The following is a 17,301-nucleotide window of genomic DNA, read 5'->3' as shown; positions in this document are numbered from 1 at the left end:
TCCTTTACACCGCGCCAGTTGTTTTCTCCAGTGTGAAAGTGGCAAGGACATGGCCCACTCTGGAATAATAATTCCCTGAGTGCTGCAGTGAACTTTATCGGGAAATAGCAGAACTGAGGACGTGCGGCAGTAACACCGAAACTGAAAGCAGTTTGAATCAGGAAGTGCTGGGTGTGAAGATGGCTTCCAGACAACAGCTTCAGAGTTTGACCGAGGAGACAATTTGTCCCATTTGTCTCGATTTCTTCACTGATCCGGTAATGCTGGATTGTGGACACAACTTCTGCCGTTCCTGTATCACCCAGTGTTGGGAAAAGAAGGAGATAAACTCCTGCCCGGGATGTAGAGAGGAGTTTCCGGAAGGAAACCTGAGGGTAAATTGGGCCTTAGCAAATCTGGCTGAGAAAGCTCAACAATTAAAGCTGAATCCGAAAGAGAAGGAAAGTAAACTTCACTGTGAGAAACATCAGGAAGAACTGAAGCTGTTTTGTGAAACTGACAAGAAATTGATCTGTCTGGTTTGTAGAGATTCGCGGGATCACAGAGACCACCACTTCCTGCCCGTTAAAGAAGCTGTTGAAATCTACAAGGTAAAAGGGAAATATTATTTACCTGATAGTTTTATCACGTTTTCAACATCCAGCACTTTCATTCTGTGATTTTCTCTCCCAATCCCAGGATCAGCTCAAATCTGCCCTCGATTCTCTCACAGAGAAGAAATCGGCGGTTCTAGAAATGGAACAGAAACAGAAAGGGGAGATTTCTGAAGTTTGGGTAAGGTCTCCCTGTGCTGATTTTCTGGTATCTCGGTTAGTTTTGTTCCTGTTATCGCGGGACATTAATTATATTTCACATTTCATTGGGTAGGAACAGTCGAGCAGTCTGCAGACCCACATCACATCCGAGTTCACCAAAATGCGCCAGATTCTCACTGAGAAAGAGCAGCGATTACTCAAAGATCTCAGGGAAGAAGAGGAGAGGATTCTAGAACCAATGGAGAGAAACCTTCGAGAGATTCAGGAGAATTTAAATTCTATTGAGGAGAAACTCTCAAAGTTGCAGAAACAGATGGAGCAAAAAGATGAGCTGATATTTCTGAAGGTGAGGGAATATATTGCAGCTCAGTTCAGGGAAACTTCACACAGTCACTAAATCACTGATGGGAGCTGTGAAATTAATATAGAATTTACTGAAAAATACTAACCGGATTGAACAGAATTGTGTCCCCCTTCCTGAACGGTTTTCCTGTTGTCTCGGATCTAAGAGCTCCCACACTGTCTGCAGATTCCCGGGAATTCCTGTAACTCCTGAGAATGAGTTTTCTTGATCTTCACACTTGCTTTGTGATTATTTCCATGTTTCCCGAGTTTAATTTCCTCGTGGAACTCCCATTGTAATCCAGTTCCAGGTCCATGTTGTGAGTGTGTGGGTGTGTCTGGTACGGTGTGTGAGAGTCACTGTGTCTGTGAGCGGGACTGATGTTCAATTCCAGTTTATTTGACTCTCCACAATCTTCCTTCCAAAATGTATCACTTTACATTTCTGTGTGAAATCTCATCTGCTCTGAGTCTGCTCATTTCACCAGCCTGTCTAACTGCTCCTGAAATCTGTTACTGTCACCCTCACTGTTCCTGATTCATTTCTTTCAGGAGGAAGCTTGTCAGGAGAAAAGGTAGGACATGTTCTTTACTGAAACTCTGCAGTTTGGTAAAATAATTCGGTATCGTGTTATTGCGGTTTATTTATTCGTTGCTGTCACAGACGTTAAATCGTCATTCATCTGGTCACCAAAATTCCGTGTCTAGTTCATGGACGAGAGTTTTATAATAACCACCTTTATTACATTAATTTTATATAACTGTTCTCCAATATTGTAATAAATATCTAGGTGAAGTGTAATTAATACAATCTGGTTCCCAGGCCGGAAGTGATCACTTGCCCGATGTTGGCTGTTAGTGTCTGTGACCTTCCCCCTGACCCTGAGAGAACCACACAGTCCATGTTTCCATGGAGTGGGTCACCCATGTCCCTGCATGGAGCCTGACCAACCCGAGAAAGTCTCACATTAAAGGGGGGAATGGATTCTAAGTTTATACTAAATACAAACTGGTTCTGTGTCTTAACAACTACAACAGTAAACACTTGTATTTATAACAAAACCTTTATTGTAAATTAATATTGTAAGGAGTTTCACAGGAACGTTATAAAGTAAATTGACACAGAGCCTATTAAAGAAATATTAATCTGGGTGACGGAGTTGGATTTTAGAGAACATCTTAAAGGAAGAAACAGAAATAGAAAGATAGCGAGGATCAGAGAGAGAATTCCAGAGCTCAGGACCTCGGCAGCTGAAGGTCCAGCTCCCAATGGGGGAGTGACTGAAATCAGAGATGTTCAAGGTGTCAGAAGTAGAGGCGAGCTGGATTCTGGGAGAGTTGTGGGGCCCAGAGATTGCATAATTGGATATTCAGCTTTAGGATGTCTTCAGCCTTTGTCTTTGTTCTACAAACTTTGTTTATAATACAGCAAGTGGACAGGCTAAATGTTTATCATTTCCTGCAGTCTGTGATGTCTGTTATCAGATTTTGAACCTTCTTCAAGACATGGCTGTCTTCATTCTCTGCCATTCAATTTCTAAGTTATCCCTTTCTCAGTTAGAGTAACAAGATTAACATTTCTCTGTCGTCAAATATGCTGAAAACTTGACTATTTAAATAAGTTCTAAAATATTCTAACAGAGTCAAATTCATAGCATCATTTTTACCATTTACAGGATTAGTGATGAGACTCATACTTTCTCAGTATCTGCTGCCGCCCTGTCTATCGGGAAGTACAAAGACCTTTTACAGTACAGGGCATGGAGAGAAATGATAAACTTCATTAACCCCGGTAAATCTCTTATACTGATTTTCCTGATTATAAATACAGTTGTGAGCAAATGAAATGGGCTCCCAAGTTCCAGATTAAATATTCACATTTCAGGTTACTAATATCTCAGTTCTCCCCATTCTCATATTTCTCTTTCTGTTGGTTCCTCTGGGTAAGTGTCTGAAGCCATCAGCACTGTGTGTCAAAGCAGTGAAGGGATCTGTATAACCAAAGGAATAGAGAGAGCATCAATCTCAGGGTGTGAGATGGAATTGCTCCAGGAGATTGGACTGGACTCGTCCGTCATTCTGAGAAATAGTTTTTCATCATTGTTCATCAGAAAGACACATTGACATTACAGAGCAAGTGTTAAATGATATATAATCTGCCTGGTGGAATTGAACACCTTAATCAAGAGGAGGAGCTGCAGAAACTGCAAGGCTGCACTGGATTAGGGAGGGAATGTGGTGATCTTATTGAAATGTTCAAGGTTCAGAATAAAAGGGAGATTATAAACATCCACAGGTTTAACACAGTAACAAAGATTCCTATGTCAGATTCCTATATCTTGACTACAGTTCATCCTTCAACACCATTATTCCTACAAAGCTCATTTCCAAACTCTGGGTCCTGGGGTGCGGCTTCTCCCTCTGCGACTGAATCCTGAACTTCCTAACTCACAGACCACAATCAGTAAGGATAGGCAACAACACCTCCTCCACGATCATCCTCAATACCTGTGCCCCACAAGAATGTGTCCCCAGCCCCCTACCACACTCCTTATGCACCTATGGCTGTGTGGGCAAATACCTCTCCAACTCGACCTTAACGTTTGCTGACCGTATCTCAAAGAATGAGGAGATGGAGTACAGGAAAGAGAGAGAGAATCTGATGAACTGGTGTGTCAATAATCTCTCCCTCAATGTCAGTACCATCAACAAGACGGTCATCGACTTCAGGAAACTTAGTGGAGAACATGCCCCTGTCTGCAAAAACAGTTATGAAGTAGAAATGGTCAAGACCTTCATGTTTCTAGGTGTTCAGATCATCAACAATCTGGCCTAGTCCCACCATGCCAACAATATTGTTAAGGAAGTCCACCAATGCCAATCCTTGCTCAGGAGGTTTAGGAAATTCAGCATGTCGGCTATGACTCTCACCGACCTTTACAGACACACCATAGAAAGCGTCCTTTATGGATATATCAGAGTTTGGTATGGCTCCTGCTCTGACCCAAACCCCAAGAAATGACGAAGAGTCGTGAATGTAGTCCAGTCCATCAAGCAAACCATGACTCTGTCTGCACTTTCCGCTGCCTTGGAAAAGCAACCAGCATAATTATGGACCCTATGCAACCCCAGACACATTCCGAAAGAACACAGAAAATTACAGCACAGGAACAGGCCCCTCGGTCCTCCAAGCCTGCACTGACCATACTGCCCGACTTAACTAAAACATCCTACCCCTCCGGGGACCAGATCCCACTAATCCCATCCTATTTCTCTTTCACCTTCTTTGATTAGGAAAGAGATACAAAAGTCTGAGAACACGTTCCAACCGACTCAAGAATAGTTTCTTCCCTGCTGCCATTAGACATCTGAATGGTGCTATCATGTATTAAGCCGATCTTTCTGTTCACCCTATCTGTAACTGTAACACTATATTATGCATTCTATCCTTTCCGTCTCCCATATGCACTCTATGAACGGCATGTTTGCCTGTATAGCATGCAAGAAACGATATTTTTTCAAATGTGACAATAATACATCAAATCAAATCAATACAACCCTACTATCTCCAATACTGGTGGCAACGCCCATGATCCAGAACCCATTTCTCCCACACCAGCCTTTGAACATTCATCTCCACCATATGATTTTCCTTCTGCCAGTTTACATGTAGTTCAGGTAATGATCCAGAGATTATTACCTTTCAGGTTTGCTTCTGAATTGGTACCTAGCCTCTCACGGTGACTATGCCCTTTACAGACATTCCAAATATCCCTGCTTGCGTGACCACTTCCCTCCAACCTCAATGTCTCCACCCAGCCCACAATATCACACTGATTGAACATTAGTGGAGTGGACCAGGATGACTTTCTTTACTTGCCCTGTCTGTCGTTGGTACCTACACGGACCACACCAACTGGATCCTTCCACTTACAATGCAAGTTCCTCTCCAGCTCTGAGCACATGTTCTGAACCCTGGCACTGGGCAGGCAACACAGATGTCTGGGCTCTCGCTTTTGCCGCTGAGAACAATGTCTATGTCATGCACTATACTGTCCCCTACCTCCACCACATTCCTGTTTGCTAACCCCCACTTGACAGGCTTCCTGTATCATGGTGCCATGGTTAGACTGTTCTCTCACTGTGCAGATCTTGCTTTCATCCACACAGATTATAAACACCTCAAACATTTTCAAAGACTCAGGCTCCTCTATTACTCTCTGCTCAGTCCCTTTACCTGTCTTAGTCACGGGCACATCCTCCTGTCACTCACTGCTGACCAAAACAAATGACCCTGTTCTAAGAGGTGTGACCATATTCCGGATCAAATTGTCCAGGTATTTCTCCCATTCCCTTACATTGTGCAGTGTCTGCAGTTCCGCCTCTAACTCACTAATTCTGATCTGGGAGTCCTCCAGCTGCTTACACTTTCTGCAGAAGTGTTTGTCATGGAACACCTGGACATCCAAAATCACACATTCCACAGCAGCAACATAACATTTGTCCTGCCATTGTTCCTGATGTTACTTAGTTAAATTTAACTAAATTACTCATTTAATTAATTTAGATGTGAGAACCACATTTATTTCCCCTGTGCATTTCATTCCCACATGAATCTAATTCAACGTTCACTCAGTCTCAATCCCAGTCCAGCGCAGTCACCTGTCTCATGCACCTATTACTGGATGCATTTTGAAAGGTGTGTCTTATTTGTAGACCCTCTGATGAGTCACTTGCTAGTTTTACTTCCTGCTGCACTGATTAAGAATCATGAACCAACTGCTTTCAGGTGTTTGATGGATAACTGCCACTCCAGATTGTTCATAGAAACTAGATTACGCCAAACGGTCTTTCGAACATGCTCTGGTTTTTATTTTGACCATGTCTGATCATCAAATTCAATATCCTGATCCCCCTTCCAGTTTCAGTTTTGGTCTCCTTTTCCGAAGACTGATGTTCTTGCTCTCGAGGGGGTGTAGCGAAGAGTTACCAGGCTCATTTCGGGAATGGCGGGACTGATGTACGAGGAGAGATTGACTATATCAGGAAGGCTAATGGGATGCAGGCTTTCATAGCGAGGGGGATTGAATATAAAAGTAGGGAGGTCTTGCTGCGGCTGTATAGGGCATTGGTGAGACCGCAGCTGGAGTACTGTGTGCAGTTTTGGTCGCCGTACTTACGCAAAGATATTTTGGCCTTGGAGGGTGTGCAGAGGAGGTTTACTAGGCTGATACCGGAGTTGAGGGGGTTGAGCTATGAGGAGAGGCTGAATAAACTAGGCTTGTACTTGTTAGAGTTTAGAAGAATGAGGGGAGATCTCATTGAGACGTATAAGATGATGAATGGGATGGATAGGATAGAGGTGGAGAGACTCTTCCCGCTCAGAAAGGACAGTAGGACTAGGGGGCACAGCCTCAAGATAAAGGGGGGGCGGTTTAGAACAGAGTTGAGGTGGAACTTCTTCACTCAAAGGGTGGTGAATCTCTGGAATTCTCTGCCCGTTGAGGTGGTGGAGGCTGCCTCGCTAAATATTTTTAAGATGCGGGTTGATGGGTTTTTGATAAGCGAGGGGATTAAGGGTTATGGGGAGAGGGCGGGAATGTGGAACTGAGCCACGACAGATCAGCCATGATCTTATTGAATGGCGGGGCAGGCTTGAACGGCTAGATGGCCTACTCCTGCTCCTATTTCTTATGTTCTTATGTTGGGATTGTTTTTGCTGGAGCTCAGACGAATGAGGGGGGATCCCAATGAGACTTATAAAATTCTAACAGAACTGGACAGGGTAGATGGAGGGAGGATATTCCCAATGGTGGGGGAATCCAGAAGCAGGGGTCACAGTCTGAGGATTCGGGGGAAACCATTTAGAATTGAGGTGAGGAGAGTGGTCATCTGTGGAATTAATTATCACTGGAAGAAGCTGATGCCAAAACATTGAATTAATTCAAGAGGCGGCTGGATATAGCACTTGGAATGACGGGATCGAAGGTTATGAGGAGAAAGCAGGATTAGGCTATTGAGTTGGACAATCAGCAATGGTCGTAACAAATGTTGGAGCACGCTCGAAGGGCCAAATGGCCTCCTCTTGCTCCTATTTTCTATATTTCTATGTTCCCCCCCCCCCATATCCCATGATCCTTTTAGCTCCAAGAGCTATATCTGATTTCTTCTTGCAATCAGATGTTTTGACCTCAATTACATTCTGTGGTAATGAATTCCACACATCCACTACTGTCTCGGTGAAGAAACTTCTCCTCACCTCAGTTCTAAAAGGTTTGCCCTTTACCTTCAAAATATGACCATTAGTCCTGGACTCCCCCACCACTGGGAACATTCTTTCTGAATTTTCCCTTTCTAGCTGTGTCAGAACTTTATAAGTTTCTAAATTCCAGTGAATAGAATCCTAATCAACTTAGTCTCTCCTCATATGACAGACCTACCATACCAGAAATCAGCCTTGTAAACCTTCACTGTATTCCCTCTGCAGCAAGGACATCCCTCCTCAGATAAGGACACCAAAACTACACACAATACTCCAGGTGTGGCCTCACCAATGCTCTATGTAATTGCAGCAAAACATACTTATCCCTGTACTCAGGTCTGCTACCAAGACCAACATACTATTTGGTTTCTTTACTGCCTGCTGTACCTACACGCTTGCATTCTGTGGCTGATGTACGAGGAGACCAAGCTCTCGCTCAGTATCCACGTTTCTCAATTTGTTACCCATTCAAGTAATAATCTATCTTATTATTGTTACCAAAGTGGATAACCTTGCGTATATCCATGTTATAAGAACATAAGAACATAAGAAATAGGAGCAGGAGTAGGCCAACTAGCCCTTCGAGCCTGCCCCGCCATTCAATAAGATCATGGCTGATCTGTCGTGGCTCAGTTCCACATTCCCACCCTCTCCCCATAACCCTTAATCCCCTCTCTTATCAAAAACCCATCAACCCGCGTCTTAAAAATATTTAGCGAGGTAGCCTCCACCACTTCAACGGGCAGAGAATTCCAGAGATTCACCACCCTTTGAGTGAATACTGCATCTGCTATGCATATGCCCACACACTCAGCCTGTCCAATCACGCTGAAGCAACTGATCTTTGTGTTACCCCACTAGTAACAGGCTGCTCACCTCAAAATGAGCATTTATCCCTACTATCTCTTTTCTGTGTGTTAATCAGTTCCCATGTACATGTACTGGCAGTACATGCAAACTTCATTTGCTCCAAAATTATTTACTAACCTTTTGTGTGGGACCTTATTAAAAGCTTTCTGAAAATCTAAGTACACCAGATCCACCAGTTACATCTTATCTATTCTGCTATCACATTCTTCAAAATCTTCAACTAGTTTGTTAAACCGATTCCCTTTCATAAATCCCTATTGACTGTGCCCAAATTCACCATTATTTATTACATCATTTGTTACAGATCCTAGAATCTTTCCTCTGACTAATGTCAGGCTAACAAGTTTTTCATTCCCCATATTCTCTTTCCCTTCTTTTTTGAATATTGGAGTTACATTTGCACCTTCCAATCTGCAGGAACAATTCCAGAGTCTGCAGAATTTTGAAAGATAACCACGAATGCATTTACTTTCTCGACAGTCACTACTTTCAGCATCTGAGATAGAGACCAACAGGTCTGGGAAAATTTATCTAGTTCAAATCTCATTCATTTCTCCACTTCTAAATTCTTATGAGCATAAAAAACATCTCGAAGTTCCTCATTAATGCCAGTCACCTAATCCTATATTATTTATGGGAGGTTTTTAATGGTGATCATTGATATTTGGGCACATTATTGAGAAAGTCTGTGTGTTCTGCCTTGGTCATGTAATCTAACATGAGTTTGAGGTTTGTGTGTGAGACCAGTGCCTGGAGCTGTGAGGTAGCAACCTAACCAATGCACCACCGTGCCACCTCTAAAATTATTGTGTTTCTTTCAAATTATGGAATCTGATGGCTTTATCCTCTTAGTGAGTAATTAGGATTTGCTATTAATTTATGCTTAACTCCTTCATTGTTTAAGTATAAGATATATAGTATTAATTGTTTGCTTTGTTGACTCTTTCATAGAAAAATTATTCCTCTGACTCCTGGTGAGTCAGAGCCTATCCCGACAGGTACTGGGCATTAAGCAGGATACACCCAGAATGGGACACCAATTATCGCAGGTCACACACTCGCACACAAAAATTAAGGGGCAATTTAACATGGCCAATCCACCTAAGTCACACATCTTTGAAATGGAGAGGAAACCGGAGCATCCTCAGGAAACACATGCAGACACAGGGAGAACATGCAAACTCAACACAGACAGTGACCCAAGGTTGGAATTGAAGCCATGTCCCTGGAGTTGTGAGACAGCACTGCTAACCATTATGCCTTGATGCTGCCTCTAAAATTAACGTGTTTCTTTCAAATTATTAAATCTCATGGCTTTATATACTTCTTTAGTAACTGGGATTTCAAATTTGCTCTGTGCACCAAAAAACGTTGATTGTTCCTATTCTGAACACAACCAAATATGGAGCCTCATCCAATATTGTAACAAATTTGGAGCCTGGTCTGATATTGCACCGAGAAACTGCAGAACTCTGGAGCAGAGAGGGATCTGGATGTCGTGATGTAAAAATCACAAAACGTTAGTCTACATTTACAGCAAGTAATTAGGAATATAAATGGGATGTTAGTGTTTATTGTAAGGAAAATCAAATAAATCAATTGTGCCTGCAGAGGTACAGGGCCTTAGTGAGGCTGCATTTGGAGTAATGCGCACTATCTTGATCTCCTAATGTAAGATAATGAGATCATAAGACAGAGGTAGGCCATTCAGCTCATTGAGTCTGCTCTGCCATTCAATGAGATCAGGACTGGTCTGATGTGATAATCCTCCAACTCCATTTTCTCACCTTATTTCCATAACCCTGATTCCATTATTGATTAAAAATCTGTCTATCTCAGCCCTAAAGATATGTTCCAGTCTTTACAGCTCTCTGCGGTAAAGAGTTCCAAGGATTCACTACCTCTGAGAGAAGAAGTTCCTCCTCACCTCTGTCTTAAATGGACAACCCTTTGCTCTGAGAATATGCCCTTTGGTCCTGGACTCTCCCACGAAGGGAAACAAACTATCAGCATCCAAGCTGTCAACCCCGCTGAGAATCCCATAAGATCAATAAGAGATCAATAAGGTCACCTCTCGTTCCTCTAAACTCCAATGAGTACAGGCCCAACCTACTTAGCCTCGATTGATAAAACTATCCCGCCATATTTGGAATCAATCGAATTAACTTTCAGTGGACTGCTTCTAATGCTGGTATGTCTTTTCTGAGTTAAGGGGGTGAAAACAGTATTCCAGGTGTGGTCTAACTACTCACTTGTACAGTTCTAGCAAGACCTCCCTATTTTCATACTCCATTCCCTTTTCAATAAAGGTCAATATTCCATTTGTCTTCCCCAACACTTGCTGAACTTGCATGCCAGCTTTCTTTGTGATTTATGCACAAGGATCCCAAATCCCTCTGTGCTGCAGCTTTCTGCAGTCTTTCTCTATTTAAATAATTTCCAGCTCCTTTATTCTTCCCACCAATTTGCATAACTTCACATTTTCCTGCATTATTTTTCATCTGCCAAGCTTTCACCCAGACACCAAAATTTTTTATCCCTCTGTAGACTCTGTCATCCTCACCACTTACCTTCCCACCTATTTTTGTGTCATCTCAAATTTAGCAGTAGTACATTCACTTCACTTATCCAAGTGATTAGTATAGGTAAGGCTTGTACTCGTTAGAGTTTAGAAGAATGAGGGGAGATCTCATTGAGACGTATAAGATGATGAATGGGATGGATAGGATAGAGGTGGAGAGACTCTTCCCGCTCAAAAAAGACAGTAGGACTAGGGGGCACAGCCTCAAGATAAAGGGGAGGCGGTTTAGAACGGAGTTGAGGAGGAACTTCTTCACTCAAAGGGTGGTGAATCTCTGGAATTCTCTGCCCATTGAAGTGGTGGAGGCTGCCTCGCTAAATATTTTTAAGAAGCGGGTTGATGGGTTCTTGATAAGAGAGGGGATTAAGGGTTATGGGGAGAGGGCGGGAAAGTGGAACTGAGCCACAACAGATCAGCCATGATCTTATTGAATGGCGGGGCAGGCTCGAAGGGCTAGATGGCCTACTCCTGCTCCTATTTCTTATGTTCTTATGTTCTTATGTAATATAAGAAATGACCATTGAATTAGAGACTGATTCCTGGGATGAAGGCAGTTATGTTACCATGAAAGCCTGAGCAGGTTTGGCCTGTACTCATTGGAGTTCAGGAGAATGAGAGGTGATCTTATTGAAACATAGAAGACACTGAGGGGACTCGACAGGATTGATGCTGAGCAGATGTTTCCCTTGCGATGGCGTCTTGTACAATGCACAGTTTGAGAATTAGCAATCTGCCATTTACTACAGAAATGAGATTTTGTTTTCTACCAGTGGGTGATTTGTGTTGGATTCTCTACCCCAGTGAGCAGTGGAGGCCGGATCACTGACAATATTCAATCAGATCAGTCATGATCTTGTTGAGTGGCAGAGCAGGCTCGAGGGGCCGAATGGCCGACTCCTGTTCCGAATTCTTTTGTTCTTGGAATTGAGGTTTTGTGTGATTTCTTACAGACTCGGATCTGTACAGTGACATTTACACAATGTTTCACAGAGATATCACCTCCCACCCGCTGTCTCCAGCTTTCTCTCCTCTACCTCTGTCCCCTCTCCCTCTCTCCTCAACCTAAACCTTCTCTTCCACTCTTCTTCTCACAGCCTGTCTTCCCTCTCTCAAATTCTCCTTCCCCAACCCCGCTATCTCTCTCTCCTTCCACTTCCTGTCATTTATGCGCTCCTCTACTCCCCCCTTCTCCCCACTAACTTCTTTCCACCGACATTCTCTCTCCCCTTTCTCCCTCACCTCCCATTCTCCCTTTTCTCTCCCTCTTTAATTCCTCTCTTCTTCTTACTTTGGGTGGGATGGTGGCACAGTGGTTCGCATTACTGCCTCATAGTGCCAGGGGCCTGGTTTCGATTCCTGGCTTGGGTCACTGTCTGTGCAGAATCTACATGTTCTCCCCCACGTCTGCGTGGGTTTCCTCCCACAGTTCAAAGGACATGCTGGTTCGCAATGCTAAACTCTCCTTTAGTGTACCCGAATAGGCATCGAAGTGTGGTGGCTAGGGGATTTTCACACTAACTTCATTGCAGTGTTAATGTAAGCCTACTTGTGACACTAATAAACTGGAAACTCAATCTGTCCTGCAATTTCACTCCCATTTCCCACAACCATCCCATCTCCCTGCCAGCCACTCATTTGTCTCTCCTGCTCCCTGACCCTACTCCTCACCCACTCTCTCTCAGCACCTTCCCATTCTCCTCCATCTACACATAATCTCTCTCCTCCTCACCTCCTATCCCCCTCCCTCATCATTCTGCTATATTTCTCCCACTCACTCACTCTCTTCTCTTCAGACTCTCTCCCCTTTCCCTCTCTCTCACATTCTTCCCTGCCCCTCCTGCTTTATTTCCCATCCTGTCTTTACACGGAAGGGTCTGTTTATTTCTTTCCCCCACACTACCTGCCTTCCAGATGCTCTCTCTACTCTGCCATTTCTTTCTCACCCACTATCCCAATCCCTGTCACCTGCCCTGCCATTCTCTCTCCTGCTTCCACACTCAAAACGTCCCACTCTGGCTTGCCCTCTCTCTTATCCTGCTCTCAATCTCCCTCTTTACACTCCGGTTTCCTCCAGTCCCTCTCATTACTGCCTGTTTTCTCTCTTCCCAACTGCACCCTCAACCTATCTTCTCATCCCCCCTCCCTATTTCTCTGTCGCTCACTATCTCCTCTTCCCTCTTCCTTGCCTCTCTTTTCTGGTCTATTCCCTCTCCTCTCCTCTCCCTCCAGCTCCATGTTGCCATCCCATTCCTGCTCCCACTCTCTCCTCCCCCTCATTCTCCCTTACCCCTCACAAACCTCTCTCCTCTCTTCCTCACTCCTCACACTCTCTCCCCTCCCCACACCCTCTCTCAAAATCACTGACAGTGTTTTTTCAACTTTCCCCCAGCTCCAGCCTCTCTGACTCTGGATCCAAACGCAGCAAATCCCTGGCTCATCCTGTCTGAGGACCGGACCAGTGTGAGACTCGGAGACAAACAGCAGCCGCTCCCTGACACCCCGGAGAGGTTTGATTCCTGGCTCTGTGTCCTGGGATCAGAGGGATTCACATCAGGGAGACATTACTGGGAGGTGGAGGTGGGGGAGAAGACAGAGTGGATTCTGGGGGTGGCCCGAGAGTCTGTGAACAGGAAAGGGGGAATCTACCTGAGCCCTGAGTCCGGATTGTGGATTGTGTGGCTGATGCCCGGAAGTGATTATTTTGCCTTCACCTCCCCCTCACCGACCCCCCTCACCCCGAGTGTGAATCCCCGGAAGATCGGTGTTTCCCTGGACTATGAGGGTGGACAGGTGTCATTTTACAATGCGGACAACATGTCCCATCTCCACACCTTCACCCACACTTTCACTGAGAGAATCTTTCCCTTCTTCAGCCCAGGATTGAATATCTGGGAAAACTTGGCGCCGCTGACAATCTGCGGGATTAAAGGTCTCTAACAGATCCATCCCATAATTTCACACCATCTCCCTGCCTCCTGCCAGCTGTAAACTGATGGAACCTGTTCATAAGAAATAGGAGCAGGAGTAGGCCATCTACCCCTTCGAGCCTGCCCCGCCATTCAATAAGATCATGACTGATCTGAAGTGAATCAGTTCCACTTTCCTGCTTTCTCCCCATGACCCTTAATTCCCTTGTCTATCAGAAATCTATCTACCCCGTGATTTAAATATATTCAACGAGGTAACCTCCACCACTTCAATGGGCAGAGAATTCCTGAGATTCACCACCTTTGAGTGAAGAAGTTTCTCCTCAACTCTGTCCTAAACTGCACCCCGCCCACCCGCCTCCCCCCCCCACCTCCACTCCCCCCACCCTCCCGCTTATTTTGAGGCTGTGCCCTTTAGTTTTGCTATCCTTTCTAAGCGGGAAGAATCTCTCTACCTCTACCCTATCTAGCCCCTTCATTATCTTGTAAGTCTCTATAAGATCCCCCCTCAGCCTTCTAAACTCCAACAAGTACAGACCCAGTCTATTCAATCTCTCTTCATAAGCTAACACCCTCATCTCTGGTATCAGCCTGGTGAACCTTCTCTGTACTCCCTCCAAGGCCAATATGCCCTTTCACAAATGCGGGTACCAAAACTGCACACAGTACTCCAGTTGTGGACTCACCAGTGCCTTGTACAGTTGCAGCAAGACCTCCCTGCTTTTATAGAACATAGAACATTACAGCGCAGTACAGGCCCTTCGGCCCTCCATGTTGCGCCGACCAGTGGAACCAATCTAATGACCTTCTAACCTAAACTATTCCAATGTTATCCATATGCCTATCCACCGACCATTTGAACGCCCTTAAAGTTGGCGAGTCCATAACTGCTGCAGGCAGGGCATTCCACACCCTTACTACCCTCTGAGTAAAGAACCTACCTCTGACATCTGTCCTATAACTACTACCCCTTAATTTAAAGCTATGTCTCCTCGTGTTAGCCATCACCATCCGAGGAAAAAGGCTCTCACTGTCCACCCTATCTAACCCTCTGATCGTCTTGTATGCCTCAGTTAGGTCACCTTTCAACCTTCTTCTTTCTAACGAAAATAACCTCAAGTCCCTCAGCCTTTCCTCATAAGACCGTCCCACCATACCAGGCAACATCCTGGTAAACCTCCTCTGCACCCTTTCCAATGCCTCTGCATCTTTCTTGTAATGCGGCGACCAGAACTGTATGCAATACTCCAAGTGCGCCAGCACCAGAGTTTTGTACAGTTGCAACATGACCTCACAGCTCCGAAATTCAATCCCTCTACCAATAAAAGCTAACACACCGTACACCTTCTTAACAACCTTATCAACTTCGGTGCCAACTTTCAGGGAGCTATGCTTCCCGCTCAGAAAGGATAGTAGGACTAGGGGGCACTCCTGGAATCTCTCCTGGTGAATCTCTGGAATTCTCTGCCCGTTGAAGTGGTGGAGGCTACCTCGCTAAATATTTTTAAGATGCGGGTTGATGGGTTTTTGATAAGAGAGGGGATTAAGGGTTATGGGGAGAGGGCGGGAATGTGGAACTGAGCCACGACAGATCAGCCATGTTCTTATTGAATGGCGGGGCAGGCTCGAAGGGCTAGTTGGCCTACTCCTGCTCCTATTTCTTATGTTCTTATGTTCTTATACACTGAGATCTCTCTGCTCGTCAGCACTATTAAGAGTCCTTCCATTAGCCCTATATTCTGTACTCCTGTTACTCTTACCAAAGTGAATCACTTCACACTTTTCCGTATTAAACTCCATTTGCCACCTCTCGGCCCAGCTCTGCAACTTATCTATGTCCCTCTACAAACTGTAACATCCATCTTCAACGTCTACAACTCCTCCGACTTTGGTGTCGGATATATTCAATCCCCCTCGCTATAAAGGCCAACATTCCATTCACCTTCTTGATCACCTGCTGCACCTGCAGACCAGGTTTTTGCGATTCGTGCACAAGGACCCCCAGGTCCCTCTGCACTGAAGCATGCTGCAGCTTTTCACTCTTTAAATAATAATCCCTCCTACTATTATTTCTATTAAAGTGGATAACCTCACATTTGCTAACGTTATACTCCATCTGCCAGGTCCTCGCCCACTCACTCAGCCTATCCAGGTCTCTCTGCAGACTTTCCGCGTCTTCCATGCAATTTGCTTTTCCACTCATCTTCATGTCATCAGCAAATTTTGTTACCCTACACTCAGCTTCCTCCTCCAGATCATCTGTGTAAATGGTAAACAGTTGAGGCCCCAGCACCGATGCCTGCGGCACTCCACTAGTCACCAACTGCCAACCAGAAAAGCATGATGTGGAGATGCCAGCGTTGGACTGGGGTAAACACAGTAAGAAGTCTGACAACATCAGGTTTAAGTCCAACCGATTTATTTGATAGTAAACTCACAAGCTTTTGAGGTTTCCCTCTTCGTCAGGTGAATGGAGAGTTCTGGCCTCAGACAGAGCATATAACAGCACAGACAGTTTACAGATTACTGATTAGAATGCGAATGCGAATCTTTACACCTAACCTGCTGTTCAAGTCTTAAAGTGGCCGACAATGTGAGTGGAAGGAGCACTGAGCACAAGTTAGAGAGATGTGTATTGTCTCCAGACAGTACAGTAAGTGAGGTTTTGCAAACCCAGGCAAGTCATGGGGGTTACAGATAGTGCGACATGAACCCAAGATCCCTGTTGAGACCATCTTCATGTGGGGATGGGGAGGGGCAGGGGGAGGGGGTCGGGAGTGGGTCAGGAGTGGGGGGGAAATGAGAGGGGTGGGGGGGGGGGGGCGAGGCGGGGGGGAGGTGAGAGGAGGTGGGGGGAGGGGGCGAGGGGGGAAGAGGAGGCTAGGGGAGGAGGAGGAGGAAGAAGAGGGAGAGGAGGGTCGGGGAGGAGGCAAGGGGGAAGAGGAGGCTAGGGGAGGAGGAGGAGGAAGAGGGAGAGGAGGGTCGGGGAGGAGGCGAGGGGGGAAGAGGAAGCTAGGGGAGGGGGTAGAGGGGGGTAGGGGAGGAGGGGGAGAGAAGGGTAGGGAAGGAGGGGGTGAGGAGGAGGGTGAGGAGGGGGGAGAGGAGGGTAGGAGGGGGTAAGGGAGAGGAGGGTAGGGGAGGAGGGGGGAGGGGGACAGGAGGGTAGGGGAGAGGAGGGGGGGGCAATGGCCTCCTTCTGTACTGTAGGGATTCTATGACTGTTGCAATGGTTGAGGCGAATAGTAGGGACATACTTAATCTGAAGCTAGAGAATTTAAGGATGTGATAGGGTGAGCTGACTTCAGGTGGAATGTAAACCCTGCCTGGACCAGAGGGGACGAGTGACCTATTTCTGTAACGTGAACCATGTCCGATGTCGGGGCATTCCATGAAACGCTACGCAGCCAATGATGTATTCCTAAAGCATGACACTGTTGCAATAGAGACAAAACGACACCAGTCCTGTGCACAGCAAGCTCCCACAAGCAATAGTATGATAAAATATTTCATTGTGCTGGTCGAGAGATGACTATTGTCCGGGAAATGCTGAGAGAACTCCCTGCT

At 45.4% G+C, this 17,301-nt stretch overlaps 1 long non-coding RNA gene and 1 pseudogene across 3 annotated transcripts in view; one reads left to right on the top strand and one right to left on the bottom strand.

Annotated features, from left to right (window-relative positions):
• LOC145348177 (uncharacterized) overlaps nucleotides 1-17,301 on the bottom strand; it is a 36,393-nt gene that overhangs the window by 12,979 nt on the left and 6,113 nt on the right. For both annotated transcript variants that reach the window (XR_013887920.1, XR_013887921.1), the window contains exon 2: nucleotides 613-729. This is a non-coding gene — a long non-coding RNA (uncharacterized LOC145348177). The remainder of the gene's footprint in view (nucleotides 1-612; nucleotides 730-17,301) is intronic.
• Nucleotides 180-14,075, top strand: LOC145348176 (zinc-binding protein A33-like; annotated as a pseudogene). Its single transcript, XR_013887919.1, has 7 exons — nucleotides 180-590; nucleotides 679-774; nucleotides 868-1,101; nucleotides 1,285-1,379; nucleotides 1,650-1,672; nucleotides 2,774-2,889; nucleotides 13,200-14,075. The product of XR_013887919.1 is annotated as a zinc-binding protein A33-like (transcript).

This window comes from Carcharhinus amblyrhynchos, chromosome 9, assembly GCF_965287045.1.
Source record: "Carcharhinus amblyrhynchos chromosome 9, sCarAmb.v2.hapA, whole genome shotgun sequence".
Lineage (NCBI taxonomy): Eukaryota > Metazoa > Chordata > Chondrichthyes > Carcharhiniformes > Carcharhinidae > Carcharhinus > Carcharhinus amblyrhynchos.
This window is presented reverse-complemented; position numbering and strand designations above follow the sequence as displayed.